The following is a 22,049-nucleotide window of genomic DNA, read 5'->3' as shown; positions in this document are numbered from 1 at the left end:
CCTGGAAGTGCCGAGGTCAAAATGGGAGATGCCCCCAAGGGTGGTGGAGAATGACCGAGCTAAGATCCTGTGGGACATCCAGATACAGACGGACAAAATGTTGGTGGCTAACCAACCGGACATAGTGGTGGTAGACAAACATGAGAAGACGGCCGTAGTGATCGATGTAGCGGTTCCGAATGACAGCAACATCAGGAAGAAGGAACACGAGAAGCTTGAGAAATACCAAGGGCTCAGAGAAGAGCTTGAGAAGATGTGGAGGGTGAAGGTGACGGTGGTCCCAGTAGTAATCTGAGCATTAGGTGCAGTGACTCCCAAGCTAGGCGAGTGGCTCCAGCAGATCCCGGGAACAGCGGCGATCTCTGTCCAGAAGAGAGCAGTCCTAGGAACAGCTAAGATACTGCGCAGGACCCTCAAGCTCCCAGGCGTCTGGTAGAGGACCAGAGGATTGACCGCCCACAGGGGCGAGTGGGGATTTTTTTAAAATATATATATAATATATGTGTGTGTGTGCGTGTGTGTGTATCGAACAATACAAACTTTTTAATTTATTTTATCAACTTTTCTGAGCGCAGCGCAAGCTAGCGAGACAGAAGTTAAGCTCGTTGCAACATGGCAACTGCCTCAACGCTAGCCGAAATTGAACCTCCCCCACCCTCATTCAGATCTGGCGTTTGGAACTATTTTGGTTTTTATGTGAAGTATGACCCTGATGGTAAGCGCGTCATGGACAAAAGTAAAACAGTATGTCGGATGTGCCACGCAATGCTCAACTACATTGGTGGGAACTAGTGCGTCAGCGCAGTTTGCTCGTTAACGTGTTGACGCCGTCCAGCCGCACGCACGCACTCGTTAACAGAGATTTGCCACGTTGTGGCGTTAATGTCATTTTAACGAGATTAACGCTGACAGCACTAGTGGGAACACAATGAATATGACTGCACATTTACGCCGACATCATCCTAGTGCAAACACAAGTGGAAGCAGACAAAAAAAAACAAGCACGCATGCTACAAACTTTACCCGAATCATTTAGACAGCCCACATGATTCTCCTTATGGGGACCTGATATGTTTAATATGCTGCTGAGAATATACCCCAGAAGAAGGGTATACAGTGGGGCAAAAAAGTATTTAGTCAGCCACCGATTGTGCAAGTTCCCCCACCTAAAATTATGACAAAGGTCAGTAATTTGCACCAGAGGTACACTTCAACTGTGAGAGACAGAATGTGAAAAAAAAATCCATGAATCCACATGGTAGGATTTGTAAAGAATTTATTCGTAAATCAGGGTGGAAAATAAGTATTTGGTCAATAACAAAAATACAACTCAATACTTTGTAACATAACCTTTGTTGGCAATAACAGAGGTCAAACGTTTACTATAGGTCTTTACCAGGTTTGCACACACAGTAGCTGGTATTTTGGCCCATTCCTCCATGCAGATCTTCTCGAGAGCAGTGATGTTTTGGGGCTGTCGCCGAGCAACACGGACTTTCAACTCCCGCCACAGATTTTCTATGGGGTTGAGGTCTGGAGACTGGCTAGGCCACTCCAGGACTTTCAAATGCTTCTTACGGAGCCACTCCTTTGTTGCCCGGGCGGTGTGTTTTGGATCATTGTCATGTTGGAAGACCCAACCTCGTTTCATCTTCAAAGTTCTCACTGATGGAAGGAGGTTTTGGCTCAAAATCTCACGATACATGGCCCCATTTATTCTGTCCTTAACACGGATCAGTCGTCCTGTCCCCTTGGCAGAAAAACAGCCCCATAGCATGATGTTTCCACCCCCATGCTTCACAGTAGGTATGGTGTTCTTGGGATGCAACTCAGTATTCTTCTTCCTCCAAACACGACGAGTTGAGTTTATACCAAAAAGTTCTAGTTTGGTTTCATCTGACCACATGACATTCTCCCAATCCTCTGCTGTATCATCCATGTGCTCTCTGGCAAACTTCAGACGGGCCTGGACATGCACTGGCTTCAGCAGCGGAACACGTCTGGCACTGCGGGATTTGATTCCCTGCCGTTGTAGTGTGTTACTGATGGTGACCTTTGTTACTTTGGTCCCAGCTCTCTGCAGGCCATTCACCAGGTCCCCCCGTGTGGTTCTGGGATCTTTGCTCACCGTTCTCATGATCATTTTGACCCCACGGGATGAGATCTTGCGTGGAGCCCCAGATCGAGGGAGATTATCAGTGGTCTTGTATGTCTTCCATTTTCTGATGATTGCTCCCACAGTTGATTTTTTCACACCAAGCTGCTTGCCTGTTGTAGATTCACTCTTCCCAGTCTGGTGCAGGTCTACAATACTTTTCCTGCTGTCCTTCGAAAGCTCTTTGGTCTTGGCCATGGCGGAGTTTGGAGTCTGACTGTTTGAGGCTGTGGACAGGTGTCTTTTATACAGATGAGTTCAAACAGGTGCCATTCATACAGGTAACGAGTGGGGGACAGAAAAGCGTCTTACAGAAGACGTTACAGGTCTGTGAGAGCCAGAGATTTTCCTTGTTTGAGGTGACCAAATACTTATTTTCCACCCTAATTTACGAATAAATTCTTTACAAATCCTACCATGTGGATTCATGGATTTTTTTTTCACATTCTGTCTCTCACAGTTGAAGTGTACCTCTGGTGCAAATTACTGACCTCTGTCATCATTTTAAGTGGGGGTACTTGCACAATCGGTGGCTGACTAAATACTTTTTTGCCCCACTGTAGTATAGCTTTTATTTTGGAAAGAGCCATTTCTCTGTAATAAACTCTCTTTTCCAAAGATGAGTGATTTCTTGATCAGATAGTTTTGTTGTTTCAGCAACATTACATTTAAAAACTGTACTTTTGAGTTAAAATATATATTTATAATTTTAATAAATGACAAATTAAAAAGGCATGAACATGTTTTTGTATCGAAAAAATATCGAACCATGACACCAAAGTATCGAACCGTGAACTTTGTGTATCGTTGCACCTCTACTATATATACAGGTATTTATCATTATATCATTATTTAGGGATTATAGCCATTTTATAGCCACTCATTTTTCAAAGGCACAAAATTTTTGGACAAACTGTCCGTATTTGGATTCATGATGTTGTCTCTTTATTATAGAGTTTGACAATGATATCTGTATCTCATCAAGAGTGTTCTAGACTTGGTAAGATATTGGGAATTCTGCAGTCACACATTTTCTGTCACGGACCCGGTGCCGGGGACTCGGGGTTCGTGAACAGTGTGGACCTTTATTGTTATTAGTGTATTGGATGTATGTTTGCTGCACTGTGCTCTTGTGTTCCATGCTGGGGTGTGTGTGTGTGTGTGTGTGTGTGTGTGTGTGTGTGTGTGTGTGTGTGTGTGTGTGAGGCTGGAGGATGAAGGACAGCCACCTGCAGGCCTGATGGGTGTGGCCCTGCCAGCTGCTGGTCACGCCTAGCTTACCACACACCTGCTTCTGATCAGGATCGTCGGGGGAGCTACTTAACAGAGCGATGGAGCTTCCTCCGGCGCAGGATCGTTGAGTTAGACTCCATGTCAGTGTTTCTAGTGTTGTTAAAGTGTATGCCTGCCGGAGTTGGTGCCATAACGGCTGTGTCTGTGTTTTTCCCCAGGAGGACAGCGGAACACAGGACTGCAAGACACACGGGGTGTGTGAAGGCACAGGGGCAGAGAGCACGGGATACCAGCACTTGGGAGAAGACACGTCACGGGAGTCGAGGGAGCACTTTTGGAGATTTAATGTGTGGTGTACAATTACCTCACTGTAAATAAACCCACTGTTCATTCCATTAAGTCTGCGTTTTGGGTCCTTTCTCCTACATCCCCCACGGTCTGCTCTCCAGACCGTGACATTTTCTTTTTCTTTGTGCTTTAACACTGAATAGGACAGTAAAGCAAAAAGGAAAGGGATACCAACTAATGAGAAAGACATGCAGGAAATAGCCCAGGGCAAAATCGAACCTAGGCTTCTGCAGTGGCCTTGCACCATGTGGGTCATAGACTTAACCAGTAATAAGTCCTTAAAACGACACCTGTGATCATCCACGTTAGAGGTCTTCCATGACTTTCTACACCTTTTGGTGAGCTGGCCAGTGCATTCCTTCTTTATTCCTTCACTGAATAACAGAATAACTAAGGATTCTGCTATTTTGTTGGGGTGACGGTAGCTCAGAAGTTAGAGCAGGTCTGCTATTAATTGGAAGGTTTGTGGTTTTATCTCTGGCTGCTCCAGTCAAATGTCAGATATCTTTGGGCAAGATACTAACCCCAAGTTGTTCTCTGGTGTGTTCATCAGAGTTGAATATGTTGAACATGTGTGAATGTTAGATAGAAAGCACTTACATTGAAAAATGTACAATGCCATAATGAATAAGAAAAGTTGTATAAAGTGTTTTGTCTACTCAGGTAGAGTAAAAAAGCGCTATATAAAAGAACCAGTCAATTTTGTTTTTGTTTTGTTTTTTTTACCATTCTGACTGCTTGGCATTTTAAAAATGATGTTATTAAAATAACACACCAACATCTCAAATTTCATGATTTTTCCTAAAATGGGTTAATTGATATTATAGTGAATTTTGGGGTGTGCAGGGCATTTATTTTGACCCTATAACAAATCAATGTAACATACAGTGTTTTACAAATATTGTATACCTGGTGCCTAGCAGAAGATATTTTTTACACATATTTTGATATGAAGACTGTTCTATCATGACACAAAGCTAGCTAAATTGATTGTGTAGTGGCACTGGCTTCCACTCTGGAATGGTCAAATGTCCAATGAGTTTGTTCAACACTAACCTAATGATCTTGACCTCTATCCAGTTTATCCTGTAAATAAACTATGCTTATTATTCTTTCTATTTTACTTTTAGAAGTGCCTGGGGTCTCTTTGCTGGTGAAAGGTTTGTTAGAAATTCCCTGTTTTAACTGAATCCTGCCCAGAGCAGGCATCCAAGTAAGGCTCTCTGAGCTAGGCCCTACATGCTACCAGCCATCCATTTGTTGAAACATGAGCAAGAAATGCATAGCTAAACCAAGTTAGTCAATAGTCAGATTACTTTTGAGCCTCTGAAAATGAGGAATTATGAAATCCACTGTGGTTCTGTATAGAGGCAAAATTATAAAAAGTATGGCAAAAAAATAGAAATTAAACTGTTATTAAAATTTTCCCAAACATGCAACTGAATTGATTCCTGTTGATTTTTTGATTTTAAAAAAATGTAGTTATGTATAGAACTTGAATGGTCTGTAAACACTTTACTTTGCCTTTCCGACTTGCCCATCCATTAGTCCAGGCAGTATGTTTTGGAAAGAAAACATTTTATATTTAGAAATCAAATTAGGAATTTTGATTCCATTAGCTAGGTAATAATTCATCATTATTTTATCACATTATGACACTGTGGAACACAACAGATTATAAAATGGATCATCCATGTACCTGCCCTTCTCCCTTAGCATTTTCAGATATCAATCCATAAAGCCTTCATGAATTCCAGGTGATTGCTTAAGTAACTGCTCAAGCTTGAAGTTCAAGATTTGACATCAAGGAGACAATGATGAAGCAGGTTTATAGAGCCTTACATATATAAAACAGTTAATTAATGACAAGAATCACTATTTGTTGAACAACTAAGATTAATCTCTTAGTTTACACAGTTACATCCCAGATCATCATGGCCTGTTTTGCCATTTATATAAGTGTACATACATTTTAAGTCTTAAAATTAAGAATGTGTGAGAGACACTTAATTTTCATAATGTTCAGCCTTTTCCTGCAACAAACTGTGTTTGTTGAGTTAGAATGTTTTTGTCTGCACGCCAGGCATTCCCAGCGCACCCTCACTAAAAGTTTAGGTACCCACCACAAACACCTGTTTCCAGAGCTTATGGCCTCCTGTCTTGTGATACGATTACAAAATCAGTCATCCACCTGCAACCTCGGGTGTCCTGGTGCCACGTGCACTTCTGGACACCCCTATGTTCAAACATGGTGCTTGTTATGACAAACTGTGATTTGCACAGAAGCCCAATAACAAAACACCGCTCGGGTTCAGATCCGGGAGGCATTACCTCCCAATCACGCCCCTCCAGGTCTCACAGTCATTGCCCACATGAGCATTGAAGTCACCCAGTAGGACAACAGAGTCCCCAGGTGGACACCCTGCCCAGGGACTCCAAGAAGGCAAACCCTCATTTGGTGCATAAGACCAGACAACAGTCAGGACCTGTTTCCCGAACCAAAGGTGCAGGGAACAAACCCTCGCATCCACAGGGAAAAACCCCAAGGTACGGGCATCAAGCCGAGGGTATGCTAGGATACCCACCCAAGTCCACCATCTCCCCCTAAGACTGGTTCCACAGCCCAAGCCATGCGTTGAGGTGAGCCCAACTATATCTAGCCAGTACCTCTCAACCTCACGGACTAACTCGGGCTCCTTCCTCACCACAGAGGTGACGTTCCATGTCCCACTTGTCAGTCTTGGCAGCCGGGGATTGGTCCACCTCTGCCTCTGCTCCTGGCTGCCGCCAGACACACATTGCACCCAACCCCTATGGCGCCTCCTGCCTACAGGTGGGCCTACAGGAAGTGTTAGAAAATACTCCAGTAAATGTTGACGTACTCAGTCAACTTCTTTACTCAAGTAAAAGTTCAAACGTAACGGCTCTGAAATGTACTCAAAGTAAGAAAGTTCGAAAGTAGCTATTTTTGTGAAACTCATGCTATATTAATGTAATAAAATTATAATCAATTATATTAGTATATACAACATACAAACTTTATTTCAGTCTAAATTTGAATTTTAATGAATGTACTCAGCTTGAATTAGTTATGTAGAACATGAGCATACAATAAGGAAACAAATAGCTCTTCTTTCTGTTGCATATATTATAGAAGATGGCTTTGCCTCTACACCTAAACATGAAAATGAATACAATCAGGGGTTAAAGTGAGATTCACCAGGTGGGGAAACCCTAAAATCAGTTTAGTGGCAAAACATGGGCAAAAGAATCTCAACAATAACTTCCATTTTGAGCTCCAGTACATTTTCTTAATGCACAGACTGTGATCAGCTGACCCCTGCTGCTGCTGAGGTTTACTGGTCCTTGTGGATTTACGCAACTGATTTCAAGAAGATGTAAGCAGATGTTTCATAAGCTATCTTAGCTAATTTCCATCCCACTGACAGTAAACTGTTTATATTGTCATTATACTGAACAGTACAAAGTTGGTACTTCATTACTTCCCACCTCCAGTGATACTAGTTTCTTTGACAAAACCTCAGTTCTTGACACCCTGATAATTGGATTCATGGTAAGTCTTGGCATATCTGGGTGAGTAAAATGCTAACTGCAATTCAGTTTGTAAAACTGAATAAGGCAAAAGCCTTGATGTGGGTGTTGATCAGTGTTTCAAATCATTTTGTGATCATCAAATAAATATGTTTATACCCTTTACATTTGAATATTTAAATCCAGATCATCTGCAAAAAAAAATTCAATTTAATATTAAAAAGCCTTTCTGCAAAAAGGGTCAGGTGCATTTGACACTGGAGCAAAGGGTGCCTTTCATCTTAAAAGACTTAGGAAAAGAGCTGTATTCATGGTCATAACTCATTGAGACTCTCCTACTGCTTTGAAGGGAAATTAACCAAAGTTAAAAGGCCTTTGTCAAGCCAGACAATCAAAGAATTAATGGCAGCTTGATGAATATTTTAATATCTACAAAGAAACTGGATCTGCCATCTGTTACACTTTATAAGATAGTGAATAATGACCATGGAAATCTATATTTCAACAAGAGGATGAATTTGGTTGCAATGGGTGATTTTCACAGCAGATAATATGGCAGAGCATATCAAAAGATTTATAAAGTAACTTGAAAAAGATGGAAAATAAAAACTAAGACACATTTTGTGATGTTGAACTGATATCAAAGCAGTGGCAGACATGAAACATCATACAATTTGCACCTCATCCCACCATGATTCAACACACACAAATGCTCAAGTGTACACTTACTCTCTCATCAGATTTCATGTTTGCTCAATTCATTCTCTTAGAAACTCCTGCTCAGTCTGTGTTTCATTCTCTCACAGCTCTACCATGCCTTTGAAATGCCTGTCAATATTGACTTTATTTATTTAATTGACATCGCTTGTGCTGACATTGGGACCTTGCATAAACAATGACGCAATGCTTTGGAAACTCCTCATGATGAACGGAAGAGGGGAGGGAATAAAAGAGAGGAGCACTCATTTCTCGCTTCTACCCTCCTCCCTTGTCAGTCCACTGGGAGGAGAAGCTTAAGTACTTTGGAGCTGGAGTGTCTGTCTTTCACACATCAAACGATTTGTTTTATCCGGTTCATATTCTCCCCTTCAGACCCTGCACAGCCTGATAGAGCTTTGATGATGAAATGTAGAGGACATCCGTACATTGTATCTAAATTGGCATGCACAAAGGTGTGTGTGTGTGTGTGTGTGTGTGTGTGTGTGTGTGTGTGTGTGTGTGTGTGTGAGAGAGAGAGTGTGTGAGAGTGTATGTCTGTGCGTGCGTGTGTGCGTCCGTGTTTGTTTGTTTTAGAAGAACAATGAAATTTCAGCCCGGCTTCTGCACAGACAGCTTTGCCAGGAGCACATCTCATTCTCACCACCTGTGTCACCCAAAGAACCTGCATCATCTTTTACTTCTCACTTTTATCAGTCAGCATTACTAAGAGCACCCAACGCACATTACAAGCTATTTGTGAATGTTGAATGTGACAACAGATGGCAGCTACTGAAAAATTAGACAATGACATTTCAGAGAATGAACGTTATATTGCTCTCATTTTTTTTTGTTGCTTGTTTTCTCTTTTTTCTTTCTCAACAGGTGATCCAGGTGATTGATATATGTATTTTTTGTCTGTTTGTTTTGTTGGTTTTTGTTTTTTGCCCTTTATCACCGTTCCTCTTCCCCGCTGCTTTTCTTTCCCCCTTTTCTTTCCCCAGTCATGTCTGTCCCGTGTGTAGCAAGTGAAAATAAAATAAAACGTGAGTACAGGGACAGGGTGGAGCAACAGTTTGACAACCCTCGGACTAAACACAATCGCAGACTTTAGAGGGAAAACCAGCACACCGCAGACCACGGCCTCTCTATGTGAGGATCTAAACGTATTCTACCCTAGATTCGACACAGCGAACACCATGAGACCAGACAGTGTGCGCACCACGGATGACGTCAGTGTGCACACTGTGTCTGAGGAGGATGTGCGGAAGTGCTTCAGGAAAGTGAACGCGTGCAAAGCTACTGGTCCGGACGGGATTCCCGGCCGCGTCCTCAAGTCATGCACGGATCAGCTGGCTGGAGTGTTTACACACATCTTCAACCTTTCCCTCTCTCTGTCTGTAGTCCCAGCCTGCTTCAAAAAAGCCACCATTGTCCCTGTACCCAAATCCGCCACCATCTCCTCATTGAACGAACCTGTAGCCCTGACCCCCATCGTGAGCAAATGCTTCGAGAAGCTGGTCAGGGACTTCGTTTTCTCTTCACTACCCGACTCACTGGACCCTCTACAATTTGCATACCGCCACAACACTGATGATGCCATAGCCCTGACACTACATACTGCCCTGTCACAGCTGGAGAAGAGAAACACGTATGTGAGAATGCGGTTTGTAGATTACAGCTCAGCATTCAACACCATTTTTCCCTCAAAGCTGGACAGGAAATTGCAGGATCTAGGACTGAGCAGCTCCTTCTGGAGCTGGATCCTTAGCTTCCTGTCTGACAGACACCAAGTGGTCAGACTGGGCAGCATCACCTCATCCCCCATCACACTGAACACTGGTGCTCCACAGGGGTGTGTATTGAGCCCTCTCCTGTACTCACTCTACACCTACGACTGCACGGCCACTAACAACTCCAACATCATTGTGAAGTTTGCGGACGACACTACAGCGGTGGGTCTTATCACCAACGGTGATGAGACGGCCTACAGGGAGGAGGTCAGCACCCTGACCCACTGGTGTCAAGACAACCATCTCACCCTCAACGTCGCAAAGACAAAGGAGTTAATAGTGGACTTCCGGAGGTGCAGAGAAGTACACACCCCCATCACCATCAACGGCGCTGCTGTGGAGAGAGTGAGCAGCTTCCGGTTCCTTGGTGTACATCTGGCTGAGGATCTTACGTGGTCAGTACACATAAACAAAACAGTGAAGAAGGCGCAGCAGCACCTCTTCTTTCTCAGGAGACTGAAAAGATTTTGCATGAGCCCCCGCATCCTCAGGACCTTCTATCGCTGTGCCATTGAGAGCATCCTCACTGGATGCATCACCACCTGGTACGGCAACAGCACCGCTTACAACCGCAAAGCTCTCCAGAGAGTAGTGCGGTGTTCTGAATGGATAATTGGAGGTGAGCTTCCCTCCCTCCAGGACATATACAGGAAGCGGTGCCTGAGGAAAGCGGGAAGGATCATCAAGGACTCCAGTCACCCCAGCCATAAACTGTTCAGGCTACTTCCATCAGGAAGGAGGTTCTGCAGTATCCAGTCTCGTACCAGCAGACTGAGAGACAGCTTTTTCCACCAGGCCATCAGACTGCTGAACACTTCATAGACACCTCACCCTTACTACTGGAACTTCAACATTATGCACTCCACACTGTATATAAATGCCACTGTTTTGCACATGTCCAACTACCAACCACTGTATATTTTATATATTTTTATTTATTGTTGACTCTATTTAATTTCTAAAATATGTATACACACACACACACACACACACACACACACACACACACACACACACACACGTAGAAAAACATTTAGTATACACATCCAGTAATGCATACACTCTTATATTGTACATATATTTATTACTCTCAGATTTAGCTATTCTTATATTTTGCTTGTTTTATGTTATTGTATTTTTGCACAACTGTTGCTTGTGAAGCTCGCATACAAGAATTTCACTCGCATGTACGTGCACATGTGACGTGAAAATAAAAGTGATTTGAACTTTTTATATGATTTGTGTCCCATGAAATCTTGTGTAAAAGTAACACCATTTTATAAAAAAGAACCGTGTACAGTCAAACATGATTGTGGTAGTGTGATGTTCTATGGCTGCTTTGCTGCTTCAGGACCTGGATGACTTGTGATAATTGGTGGAACTATGGAATCTGATCTCTTCCAGAAAATCCTAAATGAGATTGTCCAACTATCAGTTCATGTCCTGAAGCTCAAGTGCACTTGGGTTATGTACCAGGACAATGAACTGAAACACACCAGTCCACCTCTGAATGGAAGTCTGGACTTAAATTAGATTGAGACGCTTTGGCATGACCTTGAAAATGATGTTCATGCTCTAAAGCTCCACAGTGTAGTTGAATTAAAACAATTCTGAAGAAGAGTGGATTGAAAATCCTCTGTAGTGATGTGAAAGATTCATTGCCACTCACCCGCAAATGGAGTTCTTGCTCCAAGGGTGGCACAACTAGTTATCAGGTTTAGGGGACAATTAAATAGGGTCAGATAAGTTTAGCTACTCTTTTTTGCCTTTCATTTTTAAAATTATCACTTAAAAACTCCATATTGTATTCACTTTGATAATCTTTTTTGAACATTAACATTTGTTTGATGATCTGAAACATATTAGTGGACAAATATGAAAAAACAGACAAAGTGGTTATGAGTGATTTCTCAAAAACAAAACGAAAATTACAGCGGGCACATTAGTTTTGCTAGATTGTGATGGGAGAGTTCACAAACTTCATGCACATAAAATTCTAAATTAAATAGTTAGAAGGCTACTGTGGTGGTAAGCATTAATTAAAAGCACTAAGTGTTGGGTCTGTGTTCTGATTTAAAATAGAGTTTACCTGTTTAAAGTCTGATGTTCCTGTTGCTATTGCTGATCTTGGTTACATGTAGACCTAGGCCAGTGTGGTGCGTTAATAGCCAGAACAAATAATAAATAAATCAATCTAATATGTTCTCCAAGTTGTATTCCTTATCACGCTACATGTTAGATATTGGCGTGAAAGCACCGGCTTAGGCCCGCTCCTAACCTAAGAAGACAATCAATCCGGAGTTCTCCTTTGGGAATATTTTTTAATCCAGCCAAGGAAATGGCAGCCTCTGCCTGGCACTGGAAATACCAGCTCATATGTCTCAAAGCTATCACTGCATAAGGCACTACATCATGACCATGAGTCAGACTCTAACTAAACCTGCATGGCCTGAAGCCACTACATGTGTCACCGCAGCGGGCCCGAAATATCACGGTGCTATACCCTTGCCACTCCTGTACTTTGGCATGACAAAGAGCCAGCACTTTGGACGTGCACAAAATCACAAAACGTCTGTAGCTAGTCACATCATGGTATTACACTTCTTCACTGCCGCATTCCCCTCCCTTGGCCACATTCTTCCATCCCCGTTTCTGTCAAATGCCAATGATCAAATGCACTTGCTTAGATTTATATAGTTCCATTGTGCCTCTGCGACGTTTCCATTTACCCCTCCTCCTTTTCCGACCTCTCCTCCTGTGCTCTCTATTTCTTCCTTCATTTTTCTGTCATCGTGCATCTCTCTCACGCTGTGGTTCATCAAGTAATCATATGCATTTCTGTACAAGACGCAGCAATATTCAGACTTCTTAGCTGTTTGAAAATGGCATTTGGCAGGATGGTAGGTAGTGGGCACACTGGTTCTCTCCCAGTCATCTTTTTTCTTTTACCAGATACTGTGTGATAGATGGTCAAGCAGAACAGTCTTAACATCTCTCTTGTCACTATTACAGCATAAAAATAAGGTAATTTGCAAGAATCATCTCTTTTAAAAAAATAAATAAATAAACCCTCCAATTTGTCAATGAATTACATGTGAGCCAATAAAGTTTGTTTGGATTTTTAGAAATGAAAACATGTTCAGAGATCTTATACAAAATTGTTCTGTTTTAGAGGAATATTGTGCAGACATTAGCATAGAGAATGAAAATTAGATGAAGAGAATTCATTTTTGTTGGAGGGTTTTCTAAATCTGTACTCCAGTATGTGAGTGCAAACCTCTTTTGAAAACAGAGCCACTGTGATCTCTGATATCAAAAGGCATATACTTCACTTAAAGTTTCATTTGCAATTGCAAAGCAAACTATTCGTTTCTTGTTTTTCTTTTTGATTGCTCTAATTTTTCTCATACTTTGATATCCCAACTGAGCTACACTACAAACAACTTGTACTTGTCAAAATTTTCAATTTACTTTCAAGTGTCTGCTGAATACCATAATGAAAACATTTGATCCTCATTGGAAACATATTATTAACATATATTCTTGTGTTGTGTTGACCTTGTGTGTCATATCAACTGTTACCTTCCCCTGAGGGGTCTAGGCGGGGAGGGGGAAGTAACAAAAGTGACCGGGTCAGAAAAAGGAGTCAAGGAGGCAAAAGGGTTAAATTAAAGAGTTTTATTAAAGTTTCAATTTATACTAACTAAAAGAGACGGACAAGCCGCTATCACCATTTAAGAAAACAAACAAAACTCAGGCGTTGGTCAATAAAGTAAAATGTAAGCCAAAAAGAAAGAACAGCTCACTAGCTGAAAACCACCAAAAACACAGCTCACTAGCTGCAAACACAACAACCACTCAGCTCACAAGCTGTAACCACACTACTGGCTCTCTGGCCCAGAGCTCACCTTTCCCTGGGCTTAAATACTTTTAATTACTGATGTGAGTCAGCTGTGTAACAGGGAAAGGTGGCACCTCAGGCAGAAGAGGTGGTGGGACACGCCCACACAGGCACCTTCAGGAGGAGGCCCTGCTAGGGCCGTAACGTCAACATATATACTTTTCTTCAAAGAATCGTTCAGATGGTTTGTGTGGAGCAGGGAAATTATTTTACTGCTATTGTTAAATAATCATCATCATTACCATTGCATTAATAATATAATCTGCAGCATTGATATTGCATTCAGAGGTTTAAACAGTGTGTGTGTCTTTCAGAAAGACTAAGTTGCAGTTGACAGGAAGTTGCAGAGAGTTTGCAGAAGTGAAAGCAGAGTCTAAGTTATTCTGAGGAGCAGGTTAGACGAGGCTATTTGAATTACTAGGTTATTCAAATTGTCTGTTATACTTTTATATTCTTTTATTAAGCTTTTAGTAGAGGTTCTTGATTAAAACATTTATTCAACATAGTACATATAGTTTCAGTTAGGTTATTACACATAAGGATGAGCCTCTGGTCTGGTAAAAGGTCAGAAGTGCAACGGGTGAGATGAGAGAGCATTTGAGGACGACATAGACGCACACACACACTTAGTTAAAGAGAATCATTTATAGGTGGAAGTTTAATCATGTTTTGCTCGGGGTTGCAAAAGAGCAGTTTGTCGCAGAACTGCTGCTGAGGTGTCAAGATGACAAGCGAGCATCCGGCAGTGACAGGATGTACCTGCCATGAAGACGAAGACAACGTTCTTTTAAACAGCGTTAAAAGTCATTGTGGTTTTGATTTGACGTATGTATATATTCTGTCTGTGACGTATGAAGGGGCGTCATTAATTCAAACCCTAATGCTATAAAAATCTGTGTATGCTTTGATTAAGTTGAAGATTAATTCCTGTCTGCATACAGAGTGGTCTTCCCACGCGTGTATTCATTAAAATCAATTGTTTGACCAAGATCTTCTGGACCTGGTTGTTTGTACTCTCCTTCCTCAATTATGTGAACCTTAACATTTGGAATTCACATCTTTGATTAGACACATGTATGATTCAGCTAAATGAAACTTAACTTGTCTGAAGTATGAAGCCTGGACAAGCTTTGCTTAGTGATGAATGAATCAGTTTCCTCTATTACAGGTTCAGATCAGACAGACACTCTAGCTTGCAGTGGATATGAAGAGTATATCATGGACTGCATTCCCAGTTGAGATCCACGTCCACTTCAACTTGCCCAGTGACTCAACCAATAGGAAAAGTTTATAATAAGAAAGGCTAGGACTAGCTGGTTAGCACTGCCTAAGTCTTGATCATTGATCAAAAAATGAAAAAATACAAAATAGAGAATGATGAGCTAAATATAATTAAGGAGCTTATTAATATACCTTTGCAGCCCACCAAATTTAAAGTGATGTGTGGGAAATCCATGGTAACTCAGCATGGATATTAATGACTTAAAATAAATCTCACTAAATCTAGTTTTTGATTAAACATAGACAATTTAAAAGAGAAAAAAAATCATTGAGTTGGTTGCCAGATATATCACACCAGCGCAACCAAGTAAAGTCTGTCTGGGGGAAGCCCTGGATTCTAGCTGCCAAGGCAAAAGTAAAAATAAAGACAGCTACATCACTTTTAGCCAGTTTCATTCACCCAGCTGTCTGATTTAATTTCACACATGAAGCTCACCCATTGTCCTCTAGATATAATGCCAACATGCCTCTTAAAATAAGATTTTGGTGCACTGTTCCTCATTATTCTGACTAAAATATATAACTGTTTTAAACCCTGAGTCTAATGCCCTTCATAATTACAGGCCCATATCAAAGTTGCCTTTCCTTGCCAAGATTTTATAAAAAGAAGTTGTCTAATTCTAGATTTCCTCCTATTTAAGTATTTTTTAACATACCTAAGAAAGGTTAGTCGTGTTTTAGAATCATGTGCATCATACATTCTGTCCTGTCATGGTCTCTCTCTGCCCTGTTAAATATATATAAAGATATTTATCCGTTGAGTTTAGTTCCTGTACAATTCTAGTGTTGCTGGGTCTCAGTCACAATTCAACACCATTGGCCGTCTTTTAACATGTTTGGGGCATGAGGCTGGTCTGCAAGTTCTTCACTGGTTTTACTCATGTCAGAAAGACAGAACCTTCACTTGGCAAGTAGAAAACTATTCCACATTCTACACCCATTAACCGTGGTATCCCTCAAGAAACCATTTAGGGTCCTTTTCTATCTTCAGAAAATTATATTTGCTAATACAGTCACCTCAAAGTGCTTTATGTTGTAAAGACCTCAGAATAATGGAGAGAAAATCCCAAAAATCAGATAAGCATTTTACGAGAGTGGAAAAGAAAAACTCATTTTTAACAGGAAGAAACCTCGATCAGAATCAAGTTTGGGGAGGGGCAGCCATCTGTCATGACCAGTTTTATAAATACATAATGAGTAAAAAAATGTGAGTGAAGCAGAAACACCCAGTGCATCATGGGAAGTGCCTAGCAGCCTAAGCCTATTGGAACCCAATTAAAAGAGGAATCAGGGTCACCTGATCCAGCCTTAACTATATGCTTTATCAAAAAGTAAGGTTTTAAGCCTAATCCTAAAAGTAGAGAGGGTGTTTGTCTCCTGAATCCAAACTGGGAGCTGATTCCACAGAATGGGGGCCTGGAAGTTGAAGGCTCTTCCTCCCATTCTACTTTTAAATACTTGAGAAAATGCAAGTAAACCAGCAGTCAGAGAGCAAAGTGCTCTAATGGGGTGATGTGGTACTATGAGGTCTTTATATATATATATATGTATATATATATATATATATACATAAAATGGAGCCTGATTATTCAAGACCCTGTATGTGATGAGAATGATTTTAAATTTGATTCTGGATTAAACGGGGAGCCAGTAAGAAAAACCAGTATGGGAGAAATATCTTCTCTCTTTCTATTTAACATTTAAAGTTACTGTCCGAATTACTTTTGATTATTGGTAGGTCAAAGTGAAGTTAATTTGACTGATTGAGCAGTTATTCTTGGTGTGTCTTCTCTGTTGTCATAGTTTCAAATCCAGCAGTGTAAAAGAGATTTAACAGCATTAGAATCACATAATATTATATAAAAATATTATATATATGTAGCCTGGCTAAATTAACCAGCCCAGAACACAGATTATCTTTGGGGTTCTTTTAATCTGAATGATAAAGTAAGTGCTCAGAAGAAAATAACAAGGTTGTAAAAATAAAGAAAGAAAATTGTTACAGACAGCTCCTATCCAGTAACAGCTTTGTGCTCTGGTAACCCACTGCTACTGCAGGTTATTTCCCCAACTTTATCAGCATCTGGAACTCAAGGACATCTAGCGTCATTTCGTGTCTGATATAAACCCAAACATAAATAAAACAAAACTTAGCAGTGCAAAAATAACTGTAGTGGCTTCTCAGTGCATTAATCCAGCAGAAAACGGAATATGGATCCCTCTGAGACGAACGGCGAAGTTGGTGGCAGCTACTCCTGGTGCCTTAACTGTTGCACACTTTGCGTTCAAAACAGATCACGCAGCGAAAAAAGGCATTGCACACCCACATAACACCAATGCAAGCTAGCACTCGTGCATGTCTCCGTAGATCCCCATGATTCCTTCCGCTCTCAGAGGTACCCCAAAAGAAAAACACTGCCATCCAGTGGCATGTCCCATAATATCGAACTTCCACCCGGCTACATACTCCCCTGCTTAAGAGTCAACGTCCCCGGTGACTCAATTGGTATATCTCAACTCATCAGAATCAGAATCAGAATCAGAATACTTTATTGATCCCTGGGGGAAATTATTTTTTTTCATGCACTGCTTCCTTAAAGAGAGCAGTACCCAAATTAGTCAACAACTGAGACAGTACCTCAGGGCTCAAGGTGATGGCATGACATGCTGATACAGGGACATGGTAAGGGTTTGAATGCACTCCAGCATTAGCTCTTTTACTCCGACGGGGCACTGGTGTTGGTGGAATGACCCCAATATCCCTGTTAGTTTCAGTAGCAACTGTCTCTGGTGTGGACACCTGCTCAGAGTCAGATGGTACAGTAACACGAGCATCATCAGTGTTTACAGACTCAGAAACGTCACTGTTTTGAACTGCTTCATCAGACCCCTGCTCTGCACTTGGGTGTGAGGTTTCTCCGAACAACACATACTCAGGATCTGGATCTGAACAGCCTGTTTTCTCTTCTGTCCTAGGACTCACTACCACAGGGGATTCATTATTTTTCTTTTTCCTGGGTGCAGGAATTGGGCCAATACAAGGTCTAAGGTTAGCTCTGTGAACCCGTTTTACTGGCCCACCCTCCACCGGCTCCACTGCATGTGTGCTGCCCTGGACTTCGACAACCCTATAAACCACAGGGCTCCAGGCGTCCTGAATTTTGTTCCTGCCTTGGGGCCAGTGTCGCAGATAAACTAACTGACCTACTTCAACAGGGGGGCAATAGACTCGGGTTTTGTCCAGCTCAAGCCTTTCCGCTGCTTTCTGCTCCGTGTACTGCCTTGCTCTGTTATGTGCTTCATTTAAGCGCTGCTGATGCACAACCAGCCAGTCATGTCTCTTATCAAGCACCTGCTCCTGCCCCAGTAAAGCATCTACAGGAAGGTGGGGGTGCACTCCAAACATGAGGTAATACGGCGAGTGCCCTGTGGTGGCATGGGGAGTCACATTGTACGCATAGACCAATTCTGGCAAATACTCAGGCCAACGGCGTTTCTTGTCAGGTGGGAGGGTACGCAATAGGTCATGAAGTGTCCTATTGAAACGTTCACATTGTGCATTACCTTGGGGATGATGTGGTGTAGTACGGCTTTTTTTAACCCCATATAACTTGCACAGTTCCTGAATCATATCACTTTCAAAATTTCTGCCCTGATCAGAATGTAACCTCTCTGGTACGCCATACCTCATGAACCACTCTCTAAGCAAAATCTTAGCAGTTGTATCAGCTTTCTGGTCGCGTGTGGGGAAAGCTTGTGTGAACTTGGTGAAAACATCTGTAACCACCAACACATTTTCCCGTCCATCTGAGGCTGGCTCCAACATGCTAAAATCTACTGCAACCACTTCAAGAGGTCTAGTGGCCAAAAAAGGCTTGACAGGGGCATGAATCTTGGGCTGTGGCAACTTAGTAAGCACACATCTGTAGCATTTCTTAATCCACTGGTCCACTTCTTCATACATACCAACCCAAAAACATCTCTGTCTTAACAGATTCTGGGTCCGCTCCACCCCCTGATGCCCCATCTGATCATGCACACTCCCCAGTACAGCTTCCTTTAAACAAGCTGGCAAAAGGAGCTGCTGACACCTCCCCAAATGTCCATCCTCAATGACCCGATACAACAATCCCTCCAACTCCATGATACGTGACCACTGCCGGAGCAGAGAAATCACAGACTTAGCCAAACCTTTCCTCTGCTGGTGCGTGGGTTTCTTCTTTTTGTCCCAAAACTGCCTAAAGGACTTGATAGTAGGGTCAGAGCACTGAAACTGTCGCAACTCTTCCTTAGAATACCCTGGCAGAGTGGGTGTATTCCCTTGGGAATCAGTAAAATGGGTGTCTTGCTCAACTGCTGTGACCCGGGCCTGCCTCATCTGACAACATTTTACACCTGCACTTACTAAGTCCAGGCCTAGTTTTGTCCCTCTGCTGACAAGGTTACAGATGGATATGCATCCATCAAACTCCTCCTCATCTCCTGCAGGCTGGGGCTCCCCTGCTAATGGCTGTCTAGAGAGGGTATCGGCTGCTGTGTTACACCGACCAGGACGATACTGCACCTCAAAGTCAAATGGCGCTAACTGGGCAACCCAGCGCTGTTCAATGGCTCCCAGCTTTGCTGAGTTCAGGTGGCAGAGGGGGTTGTTATCTGTCACAACTGTGAATTTGGAGCCTAAGAGATACCCCCTAAACTTCTCAGACACAGCCCATTTAAGGGCGAGGAGCTCTAATTTCATGCTGCTATAGTTTCTGTCATTTCTCTCTGCATTTCTCAACCTTCGGCTGGCGTATGCTATAACACGTTTCCTGCCACCCTGCACCTGATAAAGAACTGCTCCCAGTCCTAAACTGCTGGCATCCGTCTCAACAACAAATGGCAGTGAGAAATCAGCATAAGCAAGTAGGGGGGGCACTCGTGAGCTTCTCTTTCAGCTGTTCAAAGGACTCTTGACAAGATGGCGTCCACACACTTTCCAGCAAGTTTTTATATTTAGCTGGACTGTCCTCCTTGCCCCATGCATTAATCAGATCATGCAAAGGACCTGCCAGCTGCGAAAATCCATGGAGAAATCTCCTGTAATAACTGCAAAAACCCAGGAAGGATCTCAGCTCTTTAACTGTGGTGGGTACTGGCCACTGCCTCACTGCAGCTATCTTGTCTGGGTCCGTACCTATCCCTTCAGCTGAGATCTGGTGACTCAAAAAGCGTACACTAGATTGGAGAAAATGACATTTCTCCACCTTAACCTTCAGCCCAGTTTCCCTGAGTCTCTGCAACACTGTCTGAAGACGTGTCAAATGGTCTTCAAAAGTTGATGAGTAGACTAATATGTCATCTAGGTACACGAGCATGATCTGAAGGATTAAGTCACTCATAGTGGCCTGCATGAGTCTTTGGAAAGTGGCTGGACCGTTACACACACCAAAGGGCAATCTGGTATATTCAAACAACCCAAATGGGGTTGTAAAAGCAGTCTTGTGCCTGTCTTCCCTGTTGGACAACGTCTCCCACCCCATGCAGCAGACTGTGACAGCACTGAGCAGCTCCTTCAGTGGGAGACTGCGGCACCCACGGTGTGGGACGGAGAGATTTCGCAGGTCATTCCTCCCCACTGCTGTCAGACTCCACAACAAAGACTTTAACTGAACAAACACACACATCCACACATGTGCAATAACACTAAGTGCAATAATCTTTTCTGGCATCGTTGTATTTTTACTCAGTTGTATATAGCATTCGTATTCTATTTTTATCTTATTGTATATTTTTATTCTATTTTATTCTACTGTATATAGTATATTATTTTATTCTATTCTGTACAGCTGTGTACTGTATTTATTCTTATTGTATTCTAATTTTTGCGTCATAACTTTTGCACTGTCCACTTCCTGCTGTGACAAAACAAATTTCCCACGTGTGGGACTAATAAAGGTTATCTTATCTTATCTTATCTTGTCTCTTTCGTGAACTGCCACTTGATGATAGCCACTTGCCAGGTCGATAGTCGAGAAAAACCTTGCACCATGTAATGCATCAAAGGATTCATCTATACGGGGCAAAGGAAAGGCATCACGTCTGGTCTTGGCATTTAGCCGCCTGTAATCGACACATAACCTCAAGCTGTTGTCTGTCTTCCTCACCAGCACAATGGGCGATGCATAGGCACTAGTGCTTTCTTTGATCACACCCTTTTTCAGAAGCTGGGTTATGTGTTCTCGCACCTCTTTGTACTGTGTTGGAGGTATCCGTCGGTAGGCCTGAGTGACTGGGACATCATCGACTAGGTGTATCTCATGACTGATCTTCTCTGTATAACCTAGATCTTCATCCTTGAAAGCAAAAACATCTGCATACTGAGCCAAAAGTGCAGCTAATTTGGTCTGTTCCTCTTGGGAGCCACTAATGCTCAGCTGCTCTATCAGCAATTTCAGTTCACCATCAGATTCTTTAGCCCCTTCCTTATTCAGTGACACTTCCTCGTGGTCAGCAGAGATACGATTAAACTGCACCTCAGCTGCATTTTCAACACACTCCACTACAGTAAGCATATCAAGTCTGGTCCGGGGAGCCAACCACACATCTTCCTGAGAGAAGTTCACAATTTGAACTGGAAACACGTGCCTGTCAGTTTCAACAAGAGTAGGAACAACAACCAAACCACTGGGAACGAGCGTGTTGGTTGGCTCAAGTAACATTAAGGTCTGGTCATCTGAAACTTTCCCAAGCCCTCTAGCAAATACTGTGGCCACGGATGATGCTGGCACGTGTACAGTATTTTTACCAGCTAACCGGGCGATGGATGACCTCTCTAATACTTCGCAGGCTTGCACCCTCTGAAAAGCTTCTCCCCAAGCAGCATTTAACTCTCCTCCGAGAGTTGAATCAAAACTAGCAATGGCTAGCTCCTTACATCTCTTTATTATGTTCATTCCAACAAGAACAGGGGGGGGGGTCCCTCTAGTCTGCTGGCACCTTTTCCCACCTGCTGTTCCACATCATTTTCCTGCACCTTAACTTTAGCTGACATTAGCTCTTGGTCCTGTGGCCCTCCTGGTTCTGGGGCGGGGTCCCTGACTACCAAAAA

The sequence above is a fragment of the Maylandia zebra genome, linkage group LG6 (genome assembly GCF_041146795.1).
Source record: "Maylandia zebra isolate NMK-2024a linkage group LG6, Mzebra_GT3a, whole genome shotgun sequence".
Classification (NCBI taxonomy): Eukaryota; Metazoa; Chordata; class Actinopteri; order Cichliformes; family Cichlidae; genus Maylandia; species Maylandia zebra.
This window is presented reverse-complemented; position numbering follows the sequence as displayed.